The sequence below is a fragment of the Dipteris shenzhenensis genome, chromosome 8, assembly GCF_047967505.1.
Source record: "Dipteris shenzhenensis isolate YYH24624 ecotype China chromosome 8, Dip_SZ_1.0, whole genome shotgun sequence".
Lineage (NCBI taxonomy): Eukaryota > Viridiplantae > Streptophyta > Polypodiopsida > Gleicheniales > Dipteridaceae > Dipteris > Dipteris shenzhenensis.
In genome coordinates this window covers 57,058,945-57,064,944 of record NC_141603.1, presented here as the reverse complement: position 1 = coordinate 57,064,944, position 6,000 = coordinate 57,058,945, and positions in this window count along the sequence as shown.

Below are 6,000 nucleotides of genomic sequence, written 5' to 3'. Positions count from 1 at the left end.
GCCGTTGTTCCCACAATGATAGCCAAGGCTTCTGCATCCCGGATCTACCATGATCTCACTAATATAGTGTCCGCTGGCGTTATCACCACCCCCAAGGATGATGTGACTGGAGTAGACTCCGCCCCTGTCACAATCCCCCACGACTCCCTCAACACTAAGTGAATCAGAACCCTCACTTTCCACAACGGGTAGTTGGTCCCGCCGAGCTTTCCTATCTCACCAAAATTTGGGATCTAGTATCTCTTGGCCATGATAATGAACTAAAAGAGGCAACGAGTTTAGAGTGTGTACACATGTCTGAACCTGAGCCTCCCACCTGGGTACAGTCCTTCAGGCACCTACCTGAACCTGAGCCTCCCGCCTGGATACAATCCTTCAAACATCAAAGCTAATTCCTCCGGGCAATGAATCAAGGTCGTCCTTCCGCAAGGTCCTCGCCTTCAAGCTCCATTTCCCGATAACTTTCGTCATAGCTCGATACCATGTTGGAAAATGAAATCCCACCTGAGGGTATCCCATAGTAGTGGAAGACTAATAGCCCAAGAATTACACGAGGAAGTGTTTCAATATGGTATCAAGCTTCATCAACATGTGTGTACTTCGCAACCAGCAAATACACTATGCTCAAAGACAATATAGAAGGAACTCTTATACATTTCCGTCCAGCCACAAACAGGACAAGATACAATACCAAAAGGTTCTCCTACTATATGCCTGGCACCTCTAGACCTTTGAGCCCGCGTGCTCCACTGAGCATATATATGTTAGAAACTCACTGTGCCCGCCTGTGAGCCCCCGATTTGAGGGGACAAGGGGCAGTGAGAGGTAGGAGGGCTGGGGAGAGAGAGAGACTCGGGCCGGCATCATAGGCAACCAGCACACGGGCTGATTGCAGTCTGCAATGGCAGGAATAAAGGGGCTCTAGGCCTCACATAGAGGCACCAGGAGCAGCATTGACTGGCCGCCCAGGGCGCCCTTAAATAGGGGCCTGTGGCTGACCAAGTCGGCCCAACCAGGGCCACCGACCAAGGCCAACCCTGGTCGGTTTACTAGGGCCCATGTGGTCGGCCACCAGACAAGGTACCGACCCTGCTGGTCGGTCAACTGAAGGGGCCTGGGCAGTGCCTATAAAAGGGCCACTCCTCCATTGGTTCCAGCATCCAGTGCGAAACTGAAAGCCCCTCTCCAAGGCTGTGTTCAGCACTCAGATCTGGGGCAGATTGTGAGAGAGAGAGTCCATCAGTTTTCTCCAGCACTCTGCTGTGTTTTGTACTGCTCCCTTGGAGCTATTTTTCTGCCCACCATCCGGCGGATGAATATACTCTCTCTCTTTCCGTCTACATTTATTTCTGAGTGTGTGTTACTTGCATCTGTGATCATCTATATAAGTTGAGTGTGTAAGAGTTGGAGAGATCTTGGGTGGAGGTTTCACTGATTCATTCCCTCCTATTTTCTAACATGGTATCAGAACCATAGGCTCTCAACTCTTCTTCATCAAAGCACTCTCTGAAGGAAGGAGTCCCTTGGCAGAAAGGCGATTCTGTTTTCAGCTCAGGCTAGCACGGGAGGTCAATACATCTTTTTTGCTTCAGTTTTTTTTTCAGTTTGCTATTCACCGAGATGGATCAGCGTTTAGAAGCCTCTACACCCACTGCTCGTCCTTCCTCCTCCGCCAGTCATCTTCCTTCTTCATTCATTCCCAATTTTGGTGAAGCTGGAAAGCTCGATGGGACGAACTATCCAATTTGGAAAGTCAAGATCCGAAGCCATCTGGTGGCACGGAAGCTATGGAAGATAGTGATTGGTACCAAGATGAAGCCGGAGGACATTGTGGACAAAAGAGGTGATGTTTTATTTGAAGTAGATGCGGATGAGCTCAGTGCATGGGAGGAGAGGGATGCTCAAGCCTTAGCAATGCTAATTGGCACAACAGCAGATGCTGTGATTCCTCATATCCAGTTGGCAGAGACGTCTTCGGAGGCGTGGGCCATACTGAAGGAGCTGTATGAAACCAACCGATAATACAGCCCGTATCATTACTCTTCAGCATCAACTTTATAATCTTGATATGAATGAGGGTGATAGTGTGCATGACCATCTGACAAAGGTGAAAGTCGTGCGGGACCAGCTCGCAGCGGTTGGTCAAAAGGTGGACTCGAGTCAATTAGCGTTGCTCACACTCCACGAGTTGCATGGAGTTTCAAAAGTTTTGTGACTACGGTCCCTGCAGGTCAACGGACTAAGCCAATCACTTTTGAGGAGCTTGGCCCACTCCTGCTTCAGGAGGAGGCTCGAGATAAACTCTTTACGCAAACCAACGAGAAGGCATTGGTGGCCAAAGACAAGCCTAGAAAAGGCAAGCCAAAGGAGTTCAAGAAGTCAGAGGATGCTGACCAAAAGAAGAAAATGAAGTGCTTTTACTGTGAAAAGCTTGGCCACTCCACCGAAGATTGCCGAAAGAAGAAGGCAGATCAGAAGCGGAAGAGAGAAGCCAGGAACAAAGAAGAGCCTAAGAATGATTCCGCCAATGTGACGACTCGGCAGTTGTTTTTAATCAATGAACATTATTCAACATATGCAGTTAGTGAAGGAAAAGAGGGTTGGTATGTTGACAGCGGTGCTTCGAAGCACATGTCTAACAGAAAGACTTGGTTCAAAACCATGGAAAGTACACACCCGGATTCCGAAGTTTCTGTCGGGGATAGCCGGACATGTCCTGTGAAGGGCATTGGTAGCATTCCTTTCATTACGACCGCAGGTGAGGAGAAGGATATCTCTGGAGTACTTTATGTACCCAACCTTTACAAGAACTTACTGTCTGTAAGTCAGATGGACAAGAAGAACATGTCAATTCTCTTTGAAGACGGCAAGGTCACCGTGACATCCAAAGCAAATGGACAGATGGTGGCCCAAGGAGTTGAAGAAAATGGACTGTACCGCCTCAGTGCAATGTTGGTTCATGAAGACAATGGAGAGTCCAAGCTTTGGCATGAGCGCTTCGGTCACGTCAGCTATGGAACCTTGGCTGAAATATCAAAATTGAAGATGGTGGATGGACTTTCACCTATTACAGGCAGTGATGGTGTCTGTAGGGCTTGTCTAGAAGGCCAGCAGCACAGGGACAAGTTCCCACAAGAGGCCTCGTTTCGGGCCAGCAAACCACTTGAGTTGGTTCATGCCGACATTTGTGGCCCAATGTCTACAGCATCGTGGGCAGGATCCAGGTACTCACTTCTCTTTGTGGATGATTTCAGTAGAATGACCTGGGTGTATTGTTTGGCTAAAAAGTCACAGGCTTTCAAGAAGTTCAAGGAGTGGAAGGCCAGAGTTGAAAAGGAGACTGAAAAGGATGTCAAGACGTTCCGTACAGACGGGGGGAGAATTCACCTCAAATGAGTTCAACACATTTTGTCGCAAGCATGGGATCAAGCGACAACTCACCATAGCACATACTTCTCAGCAAAACGGGGTAGCTGAGAGGAAGCATAGAACCACCACGGAGACGGGGCTTGTTGTGCTCCGAGGGAGGAACCTTTCTAAAGCCTATTGGAGTGAAGCTATCAATACAGCCGTACACATTCTCAACAGGACCAAGACGAAGGCCATCAAGGACAAGACTCCATATGAGGCATTTTATGGTAAGAAGCCCTCTATCACTCATCTTCGCATTTTTGGTTCTAACGCATGGGTGCATGTGCATAAGGAAGACAGGACCAAGCTTGATTCCCGGAGCAGAAAATGTATCTTTGTTAGGTATAGCGAAGAATCCAAGGCCTATCGACTCTTCGACCCAGTAAAGAAGTAGATCCTTATCAGTCGGGATGTTGTCTTCGAGGAAAAGAAACCTGAACCCCAAGAAGAGCCTCAGATTGAGGAGGAGATTGTTCAACCCCCAAACCCGACCCGCCCCGCCCCAGGTTGACCATCCAAGAGGTGGCGAAATCAGAAGCTGATGTTCCACAAGGTACTGAGGAAGAGCACGCTATTCCAGAAATAGTTTCAGTTTCTCCTCCCACTGAGAAGCAGAAGAGGTTGCCCCAATGGTACCTATGGACATTGGAAGACTCTCGGGTCACCGAAATACCTGAGAGTCGTAGTTGCGGATTGCGACGGTCCCAACGTCTTCAGAAGACCATCCGTGAATTTTGCGTTGGTGGCTCAGCTTGAAGAGCCAAGGACCTTCGAGGAGGCGAAGGACAATCCAGAATGGCAGGCTGCCATGCAGGCAAAGATGGATGCTATCCTAAAGAACAATACCTGGGACTTAGTGGCTAGGCCCCCGCGACGGAAAGTCATCGCCACTAAGTGGGTATACAAACTTAAACACAAATCAGACGGCAGCTTGGATAAGTACAAAGCAAGGTTAGTGGTCAAAGGTTTTGCTCAAACTGAAGGCATGGATTTTGATGAAACTTTTGCTCCCACAGCTCGCATGGTTACTATCCGAACAGTGATTGCCCTTGCTGCCCAATTCCAGTGGCCTATTTTTCAAATGGACGTGAAGTCCGCATTCCTTAATGGAACCCTGGAGGAGGAGGTATACATAGAGCAGTCACTGGGCTTTCAAGATCCAGGGTCTCCATTAAAAGTCTACAGGTTGAAGAAGGCATTATACGGGCTGAAACAGGCCCCCAGAGCTTCGTACCAAAGGATTGATGTATTCTTTCAGAAGATAGGGCTAAGTCGGAGCCCTTCTGAGGCAAACCTCTACTTGTTCATTGAGAAGGGGTTGCGATTGGTACTCATCCTCTATGTTGATGATCTTATCTTAACACGTGACCATGTCAAGAAGATTTCTCACGTCAAGGAGCTACTCATGTCTGAGTTTGAGATGACTAACCTTGGGTTATTACACTACTTCCTTGGGATAGAAGTGAAGCAAGCCAGAGACAGGATCTTCATTTCACAGGAGAAATATTGCAGAGAACTTTTGAAGAGATTCCAGATGGAGGATTGCAAGATAGCAGTAACTCCCATGGAGGTCGGGCTCAAGCTAAGTGTTCACGACACATCCCAGCCGGTCAATACTCCTTTGTACTGACGATTGGTAGGAAGTTTGCTTTACCTTACCAATACTCGACCTGATATTTGTTATGCGGTTGGACTATTATGCCAGTTCTTTGCTTCTCCCAGCAAGAGTCATTAGGATGCAGGTTTACGGGTGCTGAGGTATCTAAAGGGTACTTGCACCTATGGGATCACCTATACTAAAGGCATCGAACTAGGCGGGTTCTGTGACAGTGATTGGGCAGGTGATGCTGACACCAGAAGATCAACAACAGGGTATTGCTTCTTACTTGCATCTGGTGCCATCTCTTGGCTGAGTAAGAAGCAACCCACAGTGGCCCTTTCATCTACAGAGGTAGAGTACAGAGCTGCGTGTACTGCAGCTTGAGACACTGTGGTTGAGGTGGATTCTGGAGGACATGGACGTGTGTCAGGAGACCACAACAGTACTGATGTGCGACAATCAGAGTTGCATAGCCATTGCCAAGAATCCAGTGTACCATGCGCGGACCAAGCACATTGAAGTTCATTACCACTTTGTTCGAGAACTCATCATCGACGACGTGATTGAGCTCATGTACTGCCCGACCGCCGACGACTTGTCCGACCTCTTCACGAAGGCACTCCCTCGAGAACAGATGGAGCACCTCATCAAACGAATGGGGATTGGCCCACAGTTGTGACATTGAGGGGGGGTGTTAGAAACTCACTGTGCCCACCTGTGAGCCCCCGATTTGAGGGGACAAGGGGCAGTGAGAGGTAGGAGGGCTGGGGAGAGAGACTCAGGCCGGCATCACATGCAACCAGCACACGGGCTGGTTGCAGTCTGCAACAGCAGGAATAAAGGGGCTCTAGGCCTCACATAGAGGCACCAGGAGCAGCATTGACTGGCCACCCAGGGCGCCCTTAAATAGGGGCCTGTGCCTGGCCAAGTCGGCCCAACCAGGGCCACCGACCAGGGCCAACCCTGGTTGGTTTACTAGGGCCCATGTG